Raw genomic sequence first — 18,075 nt, forward strand, 5'->3', positions numbered from 1 at the left:
TATCAGGGCTCTTTTTTTGTTCCATGTGAATTTTAAAATAGTATGTTTTTCTAATTCTGTGAAGAATGTCATTGGTAGCTTGATAGGAATAGTATTTAATCTGTAAATTGCTTTGGGCAAGTATGGCCATTTTAATGATATTGATTCTTCCTGTCTATGAGCATGAAATGTTTTCCGTTTGTGTCCTCTCTGGTTTTTTGGAGCAGTGTTTTGTAATTCTCACTGTAGAGATCTTTCACCTCTGTGGTTAGCTGTATTCCTAGGTATTTTATTCTTTTTGTGGCGATTGTGAATGGAACTGTGTTCCTGATGTGGCTCTCCACCTGGCTGTTGTTGGTATATAGGAATGTTATGATTTTTGTATGTTAATTTTGTATCTTGAAACTCTGCTGAAGAGTTATCAGCTTAAGAATCTTTTGGGCTGAGACTATGTGGTTTTCTAGATACAGAATCATATCATCTGCAAACAGGCATGGTTTGACTTCCTCTTTTCCTATTTGGATGCCCTTTATTTTTTTTCTCTTGTCCAATTCCTCTGGAGAGGACTTCCAATAATATGTTGAATAGGAGTGGTGACAGAGAGCATACTTGTCCTTTCCCTTTTCAAGGGAAATACATCCAGCTTTTTCCCATTCAGTGTGATGTTGGCTGTAGGTTTGTCATAGATAGCTCCTATTTTGAGGTATGTTCCTCTATACCTATTTTTTGAGAATTTTTTAAATGAAGGGATGTTGAATTTTATTGAAAGCCTTGTCTGCTTTGATCATCACCACCTATTGAGATGATCATGTGGTTTTTGTTTTTGATTCCATGTATGTGATGAATTACATTTAGTAATTTGCATATGTTGAACCAAGCTTATATCCCAGGGATAAAGCTTACTTGACCATGGTGGGTAAGCTTTTTGATGTGCTGCTGGCTTTGGCTTGCTAATATTTTGTTGGGGATTTTTTGAATCAATGTTCATCAAGGATATTGGCCTGAAGTTTGATTTTTTTGTTGTATCTCTGCCAGGTTTTAGTATTACGATGATGCTGGCCTCATAGAATGAGTTAAAGAGGAGTTCCTTCTCCTCAATTTTTTGGAATAGTTTCAGTAGGAATGGTACCAGCTCTTCTTGGTATAGCTGGTAGAATTCTGCTGTGAATCTGTCTAATCCTGGGCTTTTTTTTTTTTTTTTTTTGGTTGGAAGGCTATTTACTAATTGATTCAATTTCAGAGCTCATTATCGGTCTGTTCAAAGATTCAATTTCTTTCTGGTTCAATCTTGGGAGAGTGTATGTGTCCAGAAATTTTCTCATTTCTTCTAGATTTTCAAGCTAGATCTTCTAGTTTGTGTGTATAAACATGTTCATAGTAGTCTCTGACAGTTTTTTGTATTTCTGTGGGGTCAGTGGTAATATCCTATTTGTTGTTTCTAATTGTGTTTATTTGGACCTGTTCTCTTCTTTATGAGTCTGTGTAATGGTCTATCTTATGAACTTTTTCAAGAAACCAACTCCTGGATTCATTAATATTTTGAATGGGGTGTGTGTGTGTGTGTGTGCGTGTGTGTGTGTGTGTGTTTCAATCGTGCCAGGCTGGGACTCTGGAAGAGGCCAGCAGACTGAGAGGTGCATGCCCATCTCATGGGCAAGAATGTCCTGCAGCATTTAGGTCCAAAAGTTCCCCTAGGGCTAAAGTCTCATATGGGAACAAGTTGAGCCTAGGAAGATGGGTGTCCCTAGTCATGCTCCATTACGGATACTACTGCACCAAACCCTCTGGGCTCCACACCTGCTGGAGTTCTGCCTCTACCACTTATCTAAGCAGCTCTCCTTGCTAACGCAAGTGTCAGTGGTGGCTGAGGGGTCTCCTGCCAGGATTCCAGGCCAGTGGTGAGAGGCTCCTTGCCTGTTTACCGCACCCCTTCCACAGGAGTTACTGGGGGCCAGGAATGAGTTCAGATGTGAAGTAGCTCCGTGCAGGGTTCTCAACTCCCTTTCCATTCAGCCTAGCATCTGTGTCTTCCCCCTGTTTGCTTTAATGCCTTCCCCCTGAAGAGCTGCTAGGAGTGCACCAGTCTTCCTGACGTCCTGGTCCCTTGGTGGGAGATGTTCCTCCTGGCTGCATGCAGTTGACCATCTTGTATCAGGAGCCTTAAACGTTTTGAAACACTAACTCTTTGTTTCATTGCTCTTATCTGTTGTTTTTCTGTTTTCTATGGTTATCTTTATCCTAATATTTATTATTTTCTTCCTTCCATTAGCCTTGGGTTTAGTTTGTTTATTTTTAATCTTTAAGGTGTAAAGTTAGGTTATTGATTTGAGATCAATAAACAATCTTAGTATTGTTTCGATGAATCATATAAATCTTGGTGTGCTTTGTTTTCATTTTAATTTGTCTCAAGATATTTTCCAATTTTCTTTGTGGCTTCTTCTTTGACCATTGGTTATTTATGAATGTGTTTTGGGGACTGACATCAACAAGATGGTAAATCAGAACATTCCAGTGCTCATCCCACTGCAGAAACATCAATTTGAAAAACTATTCGCATATAAAAATACCTTAAAAGGCGCCAAGGAAACCAGGTGAGAGACTACAGCACCCAGGTGCAGCATAGAAATCAGAAAATATGCACTGAAGAAAGTAAGAAGAATCATTTTACATTACCCACCTCATCCTTCTCCCAATCCCAGGCAGAACACCAAGAAGAGATATATCTTCTGATTGGGGGAAGGGGAGGGAAGTAAGCACCAGCCTTTGCATTGAACCCCAACACCAGACCCACTTCAATAAAACCCAGTGCAGGGCAGGCCCCTACAAACCCTGACTCCAGGCTGGCACCTGTAGACTAAGTCTTCAGTTCTTTCCCAGCATCACTTGGAATCCCATAGCCCCTCAAGACTTGGTCTCCAGGCCTGCCCATTACTAGGCTGACCCCAGCAACGCAAGCTCTAGGCCACCCCCAGTGCTGGGCTAACTTAATGGCCATGAACATCAGGCCTGCCTCAGTGACTTGCCAGCTCCCACAGACTTAAGCTCCAGGTTGGTGCTTGTAGCCCCAGACTCCAAGACTGCCCAGTGGACTTGTTACTCTGTACTTCCCACAGCACTGGGCTGGCCCCCACTGCTCCAGGCTTCATAATTGCCCCAGCACCAGGCTGGCCCTAGCAACCCTACTTATCAGCTCTGTCCCTGTGGATACAGGCTCCAGGCCTATCCAGTGACAGGTCAGCTCCTGCAGCCCCAGGCTCTAGGCCTGTCCCAGGTTTCAGACCAACCCTGAGCAAGATTGGCCTACACAGTCCCAGGATTTGGGCCCATCCTGGTGCTAGGCTGGCAACCCTGGCCTCAGACACCAGGCTTGCAAACGTACACACCGTCCTCAGGCCTGCCAAGTGACAGGCCTGTCTCTGTGGTCCCATACATACTCCTAACTAGCCCCTGTGGCCCATGTTGCAGATCCAAGGTCTAGTTCAGGCCTGTCCCAGTAGACCTCAGTAGCAGACTGGCTCCTGTGGACTGACGCTACAAGTCCACTCTGTAGATCCAGTACCCAGACCCTATCTTAGTTTGTGCTCCTAAGATAAAATACTACAGACTGGGTAATTTATATATACAAAGGAAATTTATTTATCATGGTCTGGAGGCTGAGAAATTGAAGATCAAGGCATTGACTAATTTGGGGTCTAGAGAGGGCTGCTCTCTGCTTTCAAGATGATCCCTCAGTGCTACATCCTCTGCAGGGGAGAAATACTGTACCCTCACCTGTCAGAAGAAACCAAAGAGCAATAGAGAATTCTCTTCAGTCACAAATCCTTTTATAAGGTTGCTAATCCCATTCATTGGGGCTCCACCCTGGGATTAGCAACCTTATAAAGGTTGAACCCTTAATACTGTAGCATTGGTTTTTAAAAAATATATATATACTTTAAGTTCTGGGGTACATGTGCAGAATATGCAGGTTTGTTACATAGGTACACACATACCATGGTGGTTTGCTGCACCCATCACCCCATCATCTATATTAGGGTATTAAGTTTTAACATAAACTTTGGAGAGGACACCATCATTGAAACCACAGCAGGTCAACCCCCATGAACTCAGGCTCCAGTCCCATCTCAGTGGACCCATGTGACTGACCCATCATAGAAACTGGCTGACTGCTGCAGACATAGGTTCAAGGCCCACCCCAGTGCTAGATCAGCCCCTTAGGACTTAGGCTTCAGGCCAGCCACATGGATACAGACTCCAGTCTCAGCCTTGGGGACGCAGGCTCCAGGCCCACCTCCATGAACCCAATCAACAAGTCTATCCCAGTGGATCCGGGTTCCAGGCCCAACCCTGTGGGTCCACATGTCAGGCCCTTTGATATGCTAATCCACACACCAACCCAGCTTGCCTGAGGACTTCAATGCAAGCCCATTCATGGACCATGCCAGACACCATCCCCAGAATGTTGGCCATTATTTCTTCAAATAAGCTCTCTGATCCTGCCCTCTTTTTTTTTTTTTTTCTAGGACTCTCATAATGCATATATTGCTCTGCTTTGTGGTGTTCAATAAGTTCATTTTTCTTCATTCCTTCTTCTTTTGCTCCTCTGACTTGACAATTTCAAATACCTGTCTCAAATTCAATATTTTCTTCTGTCTGAGTTGTTGTTGAACCCTTTTAGTGACTTTTTTTCAATTCAATTACTGTGTTTTTCACTCCATATTTTCTGTTTATTCTGTTTTCTTTTTCTTTTTCTTTTCTTTTTTTCTTTTTTTTTTTTTTTTGAGACAGAGTCTCACTGTGTTGCCAGGCTGGAGTGCAGTGGTGCGATCTTGGCTCACTGCAACCTCCAACTCCCTGGTTCAAGTAATTCTCCTGCCTCAGGCTCCAGAGTAGCTGGGATTACAGGCACACACCACTGGCCCAGCTAATTTTTGTATTTTTAGTAGAGACGGGGTTTCACCATGTTGGCCAGGATGGTCTCGATATTCTGACCCCATGATCTGCCTGCCTCAGCCTCCCAAAGTCCTGGGATTACAGGTGTGAGCCACCACACCCAGTCCTGTTTATTCTTTTTAATAATTTCTATATTTTTGTTGATATTCTCATTTTGTGAATATATCTCCTTATTTCATTCAGTTGTTTTTCCAGGTTTTCCTTTAGCTCATCAGCTATTCTTGAGACAGTTATGTTAAAGGCTGTTAATTAAATCAGAGGGCTGCCTTTCTTTAGTGTGTGTTACTGAAAATTTACTTTATTCCTTTGAATGGATCACATTTCCTTGTTCCTTGACTGAATAGTCACCTCATTCTGTCTTTGAAAACTGGCTTCAGCCAAAGATAGACCTTCATTAGCCAACTTAGTGTGAAAATTCAAGGTTCTCTGATGCTTTTTCTTAAAATGTGTCACCACCAGCCCTGTGTGTGTACTTTTATTCCCTCTCCAATTCCCCTGCCTTATTTCCCCTAGCAGTCTCACATCTATTTATTCTCATGACATTAGGTGTTCTATTTTATGCCTCTCTTTGTCATTTCTTGCCCTCAGCCTCCTGTGAATCTTCAGTTCTCCTGGAGCTCTCACACGCCATGGTGCCCATTGCTGCTTTCAGCAGCCTCCACTCTGATATCCAAACTATGATGCCATTCTTGGCAATGGTTTGAATCAAGTAAGAGAGCAACCAGTCCCTCAGCTGGCTCTTAGACAAGCCAGAAATTTTTAAAGTAAGGTTCATTTTCCCCCCTTTTATCCTAAGGAAGAAACTGGGAATTGGGTGGCTTTTTTCTGACTGCTGCACTGCACTGAGTAGAGGGCGCAGCAAGGGTGAGCAAAAATGCCACAAAATTTCTACAGTTTTGAGTGTGGTCCTCTTCCTCCTTCTCCTCCTCCTTCTTCTTTTTCTTCTTCTTTTCCACCTTTTTGAGACAGAGTCTCACTCTGTCGCCAGGCTGGAGTGCAGTGGCGTGATCGCGGCTCACTGCAACTTCTGCCTCCCGGGTTCAAATGATTCTCCTGCCTCAGCGTCTTAAGTAGCTGGGACTACAGGTGCACCACCACACCTGACCAATTTTTGTGTTTTTAATAGAGACGGGTTTTCACCATGTTGGCCAGGATGGTCTCGATCTCGACCTTTTGATCCACTCACCTCGGCCTCCCAAAGTGCTGGGATTACAGGCAAGAGCCGCTGCACTCGGCTGGTTGTTGCAGCTTCTTAGCTGGTTTCTAGAGCTCCCAGAAAGTACTTTGGCCTTGTGTTGAGGTTTATGTGATGTTTCCATGGCCAAATGAGGGCCTGGAGTTTCCTAGTTTACCATATAGCTGATGTCACTCCAGAATTCCAAATCATGTAGAAGAAAAATTAAATCTTGGGCCTCTTCCTTACCAATTTGAGGATTTTAGAAGGAACATAATCTCTCTTTTTGCTTCAGTTTTCTTATTTGAAAATGGAAGATAATGACAGTTTGTTTTAAGTTTTCATTGAATAAAGAATAAAAATTCTTGACACGAATGATGCTAAATGTTTGATAGTAGTTATTATTTCCTTTACAAAAAGTTTTTACAAAGGACTCATTCTTTTTGGAAAAAACATAAATATTACTAATGATGAACGTTTTTAGAATGATAACTATATGTCAGGAACTTTATTACTAAAGTATTTTCAGTAAAAGTGTTTGTGTACACATGTTTATGCCTGAGTGACTGGTTTGTTGGCTTGTGCATTTACACATTGTTATAAATGCACATCTATGGGTATGTACAGTGAACATGTGTACATGTTCAGTTTGTGTGTGACTGTAAATTTGTTAATAAATTGAGCTGTGCATATGTGCCTGTGTCTATGCCAATGTGGACTCATGTATGAACAGTATCTGTTCCGTGCAATCCAATGCACAGAGGATTTCATGTGTGGTGTATGTTTATTTTTTCAAAATATGGAGGCACTAGTACACATGTCTTGCCTTGGGGTAGACACTGGCTACATCCAAGGAGTTGAGCATTACAAGCATACATCCATCCAGGCAAATAGCAACATGCCCAACAGTGCTCACGGAGGCAACCCTTGCAGTTCTGACCTCTCAAGTGAAGACTTTTATCTAAGAATAATAACAATAGTAATTATAACAACAAAGGATGACATTTAGTTACTTCTTAGTAAATGCCAGATATTATTCTAAACATATTATATACATGAACTCATTTAATAATCACAACAGCCTTAAGAGGCAGTCTCTTATTATCATTTTAAGTTTTTATATTATGTTCAGGGGTACATGTGAAGGTTTGTTACACAGGTAAACTTGTGCCATGGGGGTTCGTTGTACAGATTATTTCATCAACTAGGTATTAAGCCCAGTACCCAGGAGTTATCTTTTCTGCTCCTGTCCCTCCTCCCTCCCTCCACCTTCAAGTAAACCCCAGTGTCTGTTATTCCCTTCTTTGTGTTTATGAGTTCTCATCATTTAGCTCCCACTTGTAAGTGAGAACATGTAGTATTTGGTGTTATGTTCCTGCATTAGTTTGCTGAGGATAATAGCCTCCAACTCCAACCATGCTCCTGCGAAAGACATGATCAATGACATTCTTCACAGAACTAGAAAAAAACTATTTAAAATTCATACATAACCAAAAAAGAGCCCAAAATAGCCAAGGCAATCCTAAGTAAAAAGAACAATGCTGGAAGCATTACTTTACCTGACTTCAAACTATACTATAGGGCTACAGTTACCGAAACAGCATGGCACTGGTATAAAAACAGGCACAGTAGAATGGAATAGAGAGCCCAGAAATAAGGACACATCTTTACTACCATCTGTTCTTTGACAAAGCTAACACAAACAAGCAATAGGGAAAAGAATCTCTGTTCAATAAATGCTGGGATAACTGTCTCTTTTATTATTATTGCCATTGTACAGATGAGGGTAATGGAGGTACAGAGAGTTAAAGTTACTTGACCAAAGACTAAGATCTGGTAAATGATGGAGCCCAAGTTTGATCTAAATGATTTGACTCCAGCTTCTGTATACTTAACATTCTATGTTTTCTGTTATCATGATTGCATAGAGACTAACCATAACTATATCTTTTCCAGGAGGCATGAAGCGCTCAAAAAAGACGACAGTGCCAAAGTGGACAATAATGAAAACAGTTAGCTGTAGTGGGGGCCAAGGAATATGCAGAATCGCTTGCAGACCACCTGAAAATGAAGTAAGCTGTTGCGCAAATGGCCAAAGGTGCTGCGTGGTGGAGCCACCTGAAGCAGTCCCTGATTATCCAATGCGAGACACCACTAACTTCTTGGGAGATGGAAACGCTCCAACGACTAACCGGAATGGAAGATAACCAATCTTTTCCTCTTCTGGAAATCTTTTATCCCAAATTCCTTCACTATAAAAATGTATTTCAGCCTCTTGCATTTGTCTTTTATTCTATGAAGGCTCGTGGTTGGAGGAGTAACTTGGATAGAAGCCTTAGAATTTGGAAAAACGCTCCAACTAAGAAAGAAAAAAAGAAAAAACACAGAGAGCCCTGCAGATGCAGAGAGTACAAAGGAAGAGAGATTAGATTTTACCTTTATTTCTTATTACAGAGAGAGAAAAAGATGTAAACCAGCACTTCAAAAAAGTGGGTAACTGGCTGGGCTCGGTGGCTCATGCCTGTAATCCCAGCACTTTGGGAGGCCAAGGTAGGCGGATCACCTGAGGTCAGAAGTTTGAGACCAGCCTGGCCAACGTGGTGGAACCCTGCCTCTACTAAAAATACAAAAACTAGCGGGGTGTGGTTGCTCACGCTTGTAACCCCAGACACTTGGGAGGCAGAGGCAGGAGAATTGCTTGAACTCGGGAGCAGAGGTTGCAGTGAGCCGAGACTGTGCCATTGCACTCCAGCCTGGGTGACTGAATAAGACATTATCTCAAAAAAAAAAAAAAAAAAAAAAGCTTAACTAAAAATGATCACTGAACATATGACAGGATGTCAATACTTATTAGCTATCAAGGAAGAGCCCATTAAAACCTCAGTGAGATATTACTCAACATATGTTAAAATAACTGAACACATGACAATTCCGTATGTTGCCAAGGATACAGAGGAACTTGAAGTCTCTGATATTGTTGATAGGTATAAAGATGAAAAATTGAACATATGCATTCCAAAAGCTTCACCACATCTTGTAGGCATATACATTACAAAAATGCATACATATAATAACCAAGAGGCATGTGTAAGAATGCTGACAAGGTCTCAGATGAAAGCAAAGAATATCTTACTAGGAAATGGAGTAAAAGGTACCCTTGTTATACAGTTGCAAAGAACCTGGCTGCGTTGTGTCCATGCCCTAGGGATTTGTGGAAGGTGGAACTTAAGAGGCCGGGCACAGTGGCTCATGCTTGTAATCCCAAGACTTTGGGAGGCTGAGGTGGGTGGATCACTTGAGGCCAGGAGTTCGAGACCAGCCTGGCCAACGTGGTGAAACCTCACCTCTCATAAAAATACACAAAAAAATTAGTCAGGCATGGTGGCTCATGCCTCTAATCCAGCTACTCAGGAGGCTGAGGCATGAGAATCACTTGAGCCCAGGAGGCAGAGGTTGCAGTGAGCCGAGATCACACCACTGCACCCCAGCCTAGATGACAGAGCAAGACCTCATCTCAAAAAAAGAAAAAAAAACTGCTTACAGAAAAATAATTTATCTTAACTCTAAAATGCAAATGCTTCAACAAGAGACTAAATATTCTACATTGCAGTGCAAGTGAATAGACTGTTTCTGTACCCAATAACATGGATAAATCTTACAGAATGATGAGTAAAGAAAGGAATAATTTCCTTTCATATAAAGTTTAAAAAGACAAAAGAAGATTTATAAGGCATTAGAAATCAGGATAGTGATTTGCAAAGACAAGTGAGGCAAACTTCTATAATGTTGACAAAGTTCTATTTTTTTTAGCTTTTATTTTTTGTTAACTTTATTTCTTAACCTGAATAATGGTTAAATGGGCTTGTTCATTTTGTAACAATTCATAAGATTATACACTTAATGATTCATGTGCTTTTCTTAAGACATTTTATACTTTATTTAAAATGATTAATTTTTTAAAAGAGACCTGAGAGAGTGGGAGTTATATCCAGGATACTCTGCAAGTCTGTGCACACCATGCTGATGTCAAATAGTTACAGCTTCTTTATCCTTTAAATGCATGATTTTTTGGAAACTTGTCAGTATAAAAGGTATAAAAGTTAGACATTTTATCTGGAAGAGGGAGGCTTTCTCCTGCATCTTTCAAGTTAAGCCAGGCTATGCTGAGGCAATACACTTTGAAATCTTAGTGTATTATAAAAAAGACTTGACTGGGCATGGTGGCTCACACTCGTAATCCCAGCACTTTGGGAGGCTGAGGCGGGCCAATCACTTGAGGTTGGGAGTTCGAGACCAGCCTGACCAACATGGAGAAACACTGTCTCTACTAAAAATACAAAATTGCCTGGACGTGGTTGGTAGGCTGAGGCAGGAGAGTTGCTTGAACCTGGGAGGTGGAGGTTGCAGTGAGCAAAAATCTCGCCATTGCACTCTAGTTTGGCAATAAAAGTGAAATCTGAAAAAAAGATGTCATTTAGAAATAGTATGGGGGAAAGCTATTGGTATTAGAAAAATCACGAATGCACTTTAAAAAGTCACTATCCAGGAAAAGGATATTATATAAAAATAACAAATATATATATATATAATATACAAATAACATATATATATTTGTTATTTTATAATAAATATAACAAATATTTGTATATAATAACAAATATTTGTATATAATATACAAATAACAAATATATATATTTAAAATATATATAAAAAATATATGTTATTTGTATATATTTAATATAAAAATTATATATATTTATTTGTATATATTTAATTTTATTTTGTTTAATTAAAAAAAATATATATATATATTTAATTTTTTCTTTCCATAGGTTTTTGGGCAACAGGTGGTATTTGATTACATGAATAAGTTCTTTAGTGGTGATTTATGAGGTTTTGGTGCATCCATCACCTAAGCAGTATACACTGAGCCTAATTTGTAGCCTTTTATCCTTCAGCCCCTTCCCTTCCCATCCCTTCCCCCTGAGTTCCCAAAGTCTACTGTGTTATTCTTATGCGTTTGCATCCTCATAGCTTAAGTCCCACTTATCAGTGAGAACATATGGTGGTTGTTTTTTTATTCTTAAGTTACTTCACTTAGAATAACAGTCTCCAATCTCATCTAGTTTTCTGAAAATGCCATTAATTCATTCCTTTTTATGGCTGAGTAGTATTCCATCACAGGTATATACCACAGTTTCTTTATCTACTTGTTAATTGATGGGCATTTGGGCTGGTTCCACATTTTTGCAATTGTGAACTGTGCTGTTATAAACATGCATTTGTAAGTATCTTTTTCGTATAATGACTTATTTTCCTTTAGGTAGATACCCAGCAGTGGGATTCCTGGATCAAAAGGTAGTTCTACTTTTAGTTTTTAAAGGAATCTCCACACTGTTTTCCATAGTGGTTGTACTAGTTTACATTTTCACCAGCAGTGTGGAAGTGTTCCCTTTTGATCACTTCTATGCCAACATCTATTACTTTTTCATTTTTTGATAATGGCCATTTTTTTGGGAGTAAGGTGGTATCTTGTGGTTTTGATTTGCATTTTCCTGATCATTAGTGAAGTTGAGAATTTTTTCTTATGTTTGTTGGCCTTTTGTATAACTTCCTTTTGAGATTTGTCTATTCATGTCCTTAGCCCACTTTTTGATGGGATTGTTTGTTTTTATCTTGTTTGTTTGGGTTCATTGTAGATTCCTTCTTCCATGATCTAGACCTTCAGATTCCCCAATCAGTATGTGTGTTCAGAGGCAGATGATTCCTTTATCCACTTTCACAGCTTGAGCACTCACAGTATTTGGCATGTCTCCTGGGTCTTGCAAGAGCAATCTGCTTCTTTCAGAAGGTCTGTGGATTTTTTCAGGTTTCCTGGTATATTCTTGCAGCAGTTCTGGAGAAGTTTATGATGGAAGTCTCCACAAGCTGCTCTGTTTGTCCAAGCTGGAGCTGCAAGCTGTTCTATTTTTTTTGTTATTTGTTTGTTTTTTGAGATGGAGTCTTGCTCTGTCACCCAGGCTGGAGTGCAGTGGTGCAATTTCAGCTCACTGGAACCTCTGCCATCCAGGTTCAAGAAATTCTCCTGTCTCAGCCTCCTGAGTAGCTGTGATTACAGGTGCACACCACCACATCTGGCTAATTTTTGCATTTTTAGAAGAAATGGGGTTTCACCATGTTGGCCAGGCTGGTCTTGAATTCCTAAACCTCAAGTGATCTATCAGCTTCAGCCTCCCGAAGTGCTGGGATTATAGGCATGAGCCACACTGTGTGGTGCCATCTGCTATTATTCTAATGAGGATTTTCTTATATGTGACTTGACACTTTTCCTATGTTTAGAATTCTCTCTTTGTCATTGATTTCTAACAGTTAGACTATAATGTGCCTCAGAGAGGACACTTATGGATTGACTGTATTTAGGGATCATTGATTTTCCTGTATCTGGATGTCTGTATGCCTGTCAAGAATTGGGAAGTTTTCAACTAATATTTTATGAAATAAATTTTCTTTAACTTTTTCATCTTTTCTGGAACTCCTAAAATTTGAATTTTGTTTGCTTTGGTATTCCATATGTCTTTATCCCTTTTTCTTTTCCTTCTTTTTTTTTCATCTGACTGGGTTACTTCAAAAGTTCAGTATTCAAATTCAGAAATTTTCTTTTGCTTAATCTAGTTTATCGTAGAAGCTCTCCATTGGGTTTTTGCTTTTATTCATTGTGTCATTAGTTCCAGAATTTCTGTTTGGTTCTTTTTTATGATATGTATCTCTTTGTTAAATTTATCATTCAGACAGTGAATTGTTTTCTTGATTTATTCATAACATTTATCTATGTTCTATTGTATCTCTGTGTTTTCTTACCATCATTATTTTAAATTACTTTCACAGATTTCTTTTTTGGGGGGTCTGTTACTGAATAATTATTTTGTCCCTTTGGAAGTTTTGTATTTCTTTGCTTCTTTTTCATGTTTCTTGTGTCCTTACATTGATATATGTACACATGGTGTAACTGACATTTCTTTTAATTTCTTTTTAATTTTGCTTTTGTAAGGAAAAACATTTCCTTGTAGAAGTATCTATAATGTAAGTTGGCTAGGGTGCTTTGGCTTTGATTTTGGGTGGACACTGTAATGTGATCTCCATATGATTACTTTGGCTGTCATTAACATTAGTGATATCTGTGAGGTCCTTAGCATTCTAGGTGTAGTTGTTTGTGAAAGCTGTGGTGAGGCTTTGACAGTTTCAGATGTGCTGGGTGGGGTGGTTCATAGGCCCCTAGGTTGAATGTGCCAGCACTGGTGGTGATGGTTATGTACTTCATGTGGGTTAGTCTGTGGGCTCCAGGTTGGATGCACAGGCACCACCAGTGGCAGTGTAATGCCCTGAGTGGGATGGTCCTTGGTCACTCAAGCCGAGAATAGATGCTGTCTGGGCAGTTTCCTCCTTGGGCCCCCCAGGTGGACACACAAGTGCTGGCAATATCTGTAGTTTGGTAAGTGGGCTGGTTCCGTTTCCTGAGTCAGGTAGTTGGGAGCTGGTGGTTTCTGTAGTGGGTTGAGCAGGTCAGTCTCTGGGCCCTTGGGTGGTATTCATGGTGTTTCATGGCCCCACTGCAGGAGGGGAGTGAGGTTACTGTTGGTGGCAGCAGGTCCTGGAAGGTTGCTCTCAGGCTCTGGGGAGCTCACACTTGGGAGTTCTGTATGAACTCTGGGGAGTTCAAACAGAACACTTTGGTTCTGTATGTCCTTGAGCCAGTGTAACTATTGTGTTGAACCATCTGTTCCCTGGGGTGTAGGATGTTATGTGGTCTCAGGTGCTGGCAGTGTGGTTGTGCCACTGGGTCCAGCCAGCACTATGATGCTGCAGCCCTTTGAGTGGGTGTGGGGGGATATTGGTTGGGTCTCAGTGATGTGGAGATGCAGGGGCTATTGGTCTCCATGGCGGGATACAGTCTGCTGTTGTATGTGCTTTCAAAATGGCACCATACTATAGCAGCATGGGTTCTAGGGGTGGGCCCCAGTGCAAATTCTCTCCCTGGAACAATGTAGTTAAGTGGATTCCTGGCAGCTTTCCAGACTAGTCTCAGGACCTGTGAGGGCCTAGGAGATTTTTTGCAGTTAGAACCCTGGGTAGTGATGGAAGGAGAGGTGTGTTTAACTTGAAAAGCAGTAAATAGCTGGAGAGAGTCATAGTTGCTATCTTCAAGTATTTGAAAGGCATGTTCTATGTAGACCCACAGGGCAGAACTAATAGGCCTGAGTGGAAACTTCAGGGGCATAAGTTTAAACTCATCAGAAAGACCTCTGAAGATGGGAATCATCTGGAAAATAGTTAGACTGCCTGGTGGAGCTGGTGGCTCCTGCTGTTCTAAAGTTGCAAACTGAGATGACATGGTCACCTCCCTTAGATTCTGCAGGGAGGCTGGCTGGATTGACTGCATGTAAGTCTGCACACTGGCACAATTCTAGGCTCTAAGCCTAAGAGTAGAAAGCAAAGTCCTGCCATTCTAATTAGGGAGAGGTACAACAGACATATAATGTAGCTGGCGATAAGTGCTATAAAGAAATATAGAGAAAGGAGAATAGAGAATAATATACTTGTGTGTGTGTATGTGAGAATATGTATGTGTGTGAGTGTGTGTATGAAAGACACACAGGACTGAGTGTAGAGTAAGGGGAATAGAGAATAATATATACGTGTGTGTGTGTGTGTGTGTGAGTGTGTGAGAGTGAGTGTGTGTGTGAGAGACACACAGGATTAAGTGTAGAGTGAGGGAAATAGCCAAAAATAAAGACTTGGCATAGAATCTTGGCCCTCTGAAAACAGACGGAAAAAAGAAAAAGCCACCTGTACTCAACATACATCACAGTCAAATATCAAGGAAAATAAAAAAGAATAAAAAAAAAAAGTCAAAACCAAATGGTAGTAACTTCAAAAAGATAAAGGAACACCAGCTGTCTTAGATGAGAAAGAATCAGCACAAGAACTGGCAATTCAAAAAGTCAGAATGTTTCCTTACTTCCAAACAATTATACTAGCTCTCATCGGATTGAAATGGCTGAAATGACAGGCATAGAATTCATTATCTGGAAGGCAAGGAAGCTCAACAACATTCAGGAGAAAGTTGAAACCCAGTCCAAGGAAGCCAGAAAAGCAGTCCAAGAATGCAAAGATAACATAGTCATTTTAAGAAAGAACCAAACTGAACTTCTGCAATTGACAAATTTATTATAGGAATTTTGTAATACATTCAGAAGCATTAACAGCAGAATAGATTAAGTTGAGGAAAATCTTAGAGCTCAAAGATCAGTCCTTTGAATCAACAGTCAGATAAAACTAAGAAAAAAATTAAAAAATAAACAAAACCCCTAAAAAATATGGTATTATGTAAAGATATCAAACTTACAACTCATTGGTATTTCTGAAAGAGGAGAAAGTATAAGTAACTTGGAAAACATATTTGAGGATAGTTCATGAAAATTCCCCCAATCTCCCTAGAGAGACTGACATGCAAATTCAAGAAATTCAGGTAACCCCTGTGAGATAACTACACAAAATGACTATCCCCAAGACACGTGTCATAAGATTCTCCAAGGTCAATGTGAAAGAAAAATTCTTAAAGGCAGCTAGAGAAAAGCGTGGGATCATTTACGAAGGGAACCTCATCAGACTAACAGTAGACTTCTCAGCAGAAATCTTGCAAATCAGACAAGATTGGAGGCCTATTTTTAGCATCCTTAAAAAAAAGAATCTCAATGAAGCATTCCGTATCCTGCAAAACTAAACTTCATAAAAGAAGGAGAAATAGGCTGGGCATGGTGATTCACACCTGTAATCCCAGCATTTTGGGAGGCACAGGCAGGAGGATTGCTTGAACTCAAGAGTTTGAGACCAGCCTGGGCAACATGGCAAAACCCTGTCTCTACTAAAAACACAAAAGTTAGCAGGCATGTTGGCACACACCTGTAGTCCCAGCTACTCTAGAAGCTGAGGTGGAAGAATCATGTAAGCCTACGAGGTTGAGGCTGCAATGAGCTGTGATCACACCACTGCACTCCAGCCTAGGTGAAAGAGTGAGACCCAGTCTCAAAAAATAGAGAAGAAGGAGGAGAAAGATTCTTTCCAGACAAGCAAAGCAAATGCTAAGAGAATTTACTACAACTAGACCAGCTTTAAAATGTATCCTTAAGGGAGTTCTAAACATGAAAATGAAAGAACAGTTCCTGCTACCACAAAAACACACTTAAGTACATAGTTCACAGACCTATACAGCAATTACACAATCAAGTCTATAAAATAAGCAGCTAACAACATGATGACAGGATCAAAATTACACATATCAACATTAAGCTTACATGTAAATGGTCCAAATGCCTCCACTTAAAAGGCACAAAGTGGCAAGTTGAATTAAAAAACAAAACTCAAACATCCGTTGTCTTCAAGAGACCCATTTCACATGTAATGACACCCACATGCTCAAAATAAAGGGATGGAAAAAGATCTATCATGCAGATGAAAAACCAAAAAGAATAAGAGTCATTATATAGATAAAACAAACTTTAGCAACAGTCGAAAAGGCCAAAGAAGGGCATTATACAATGATACAGGGTTTAATTTAACAAGACCTAACTATTCTAAATATATATGCATCCAACATTGGAGCACCCAGATTAATAAAGCAAGTACTTAGAGACCTATGAAAGGACTTGGGCAGCCACACAATAATAATGAAAGTCTTCAATACCTCACTGGCAGTATTAGATTATTAAGGTAGAAAACTAACAACAACAAAAAAAATTCTGAACTTAAACTTGACACTTGGCCAATTGGACCTGATAGACATTTACAGAATATTCCACCCAACAACCACAGAATACACATTCTTTTCATCAGTACGTAAGACATACTCTAAGATTGACCACATGCTTGGCCATAAAGCAAATTATTAAATTTAGAAAAACTGAAATCATGGTAATGATACTCTTGGACCACTGCACAGATTGTCTGTTTACTCTGTTGATAGTTTATTTTGCTGTGCAGAAGCACTTTAGTTTAATTAGGTTCCACTTGTCAATTTCTAGTTTGTTGTAATTGCTTTTCTTAACAGAATTCAAAAAAAAACTATCTAAAATATATATGGGACCAAAAAAAGCTCTAGTAGCCAAAGCAATCCTAGGCAAAAAGAGCAAAGCTGAAGGCATCACATTAGTGTAGACTTCAAACTATACTACAAGGCTACAGTAACCAAAACAATATGGTACTGGTACCAAAACAGACATATAGACCAATGGAACAAAATTAAGAACACATAAATAAAGCCATACACAATAAAACTATCCAGTCTTTGACAAAGTCAACAAAAATAAGCAATGAAGAAGGACCCCTTATTCAATAAAATGGTGCTGGGGTAACTGGCCAACCATATGCAGAAAAATGAAACTGGACCCTTATCTTTTACCATATACAAAAATTAACTCAAGATGAATTAAAGACTTAAATGTAAAATGTCAAACTATAAAAATCCTAGAAGAAAACCTAGGAAATGCCCTTCTTGACATTGGCCTTGGAAAAGACTTTACGGTTAAATCTTCAAAAGCAATTGTTAAAAAAAACAAAAATTGACGAATGGGATCCAGTTAAATTAAAGAGCTTCTGCACTACAAAAGAAACTACTGATGAAGTAAACAGACAACCTATAGAATGGAAGAAAATATTCACAAACCATGCATCTGGCAAAGGCCTAATATCTAACATTTATAAAGGACTTTTAAAGATCAACAAGAAAAAAATAACCCCATTAAAAAGTGGGTAAAGGATATGAACAGACACTTCTTAAAAGAGAACATACAAATAGTCATCAATAAACATATGAAAAAGTGCTCATTATCATTAATCATCAAGAAACGCAAATCAAAACCACAATTAGATACCATTTCACACCAGTCAAAATGGCTTTTGTTAAAAAGTCAAAA

At 39.8% G+C, this 18,075-nt stretch overlaps 1 long non-coding RNA gene across 1 annotated transcript; it reads left to right on the forward strand.

The window, feature by feature from the left end:
- Window positions 1–2,769: 2,769 nt before the first annotated feature.
- LOC116562647 lies at window positions 2,770–17,619 on the forward strand. The gene is made up of 3 exons (XR_004274046.1): window positions 2,770–2,784; window positions 14,833–14,835; window positions 17,479–17,619. It is a non-coding gene; the product is annotated as an uncharacterized LOC116562647 (long non-coding RNA).
- Window positions 17,620–18,075: the final 456 nt, after the last annotated feature.

This window comes from Sapajus apella, unplaced genomic scaffold, assembly GCF_009761245.1.
Source record: "Sapajus apella isolate SASKATOON/1434 unplaced genomic scaffold, GSC_monkey_1.0 scaffold33, whole genome shotgun sequence".
NCBI lineage: Eukaryota > Metazoa > Chordata > Mammalia > Primates > Cebidae > Sapajus > Sapajus apella.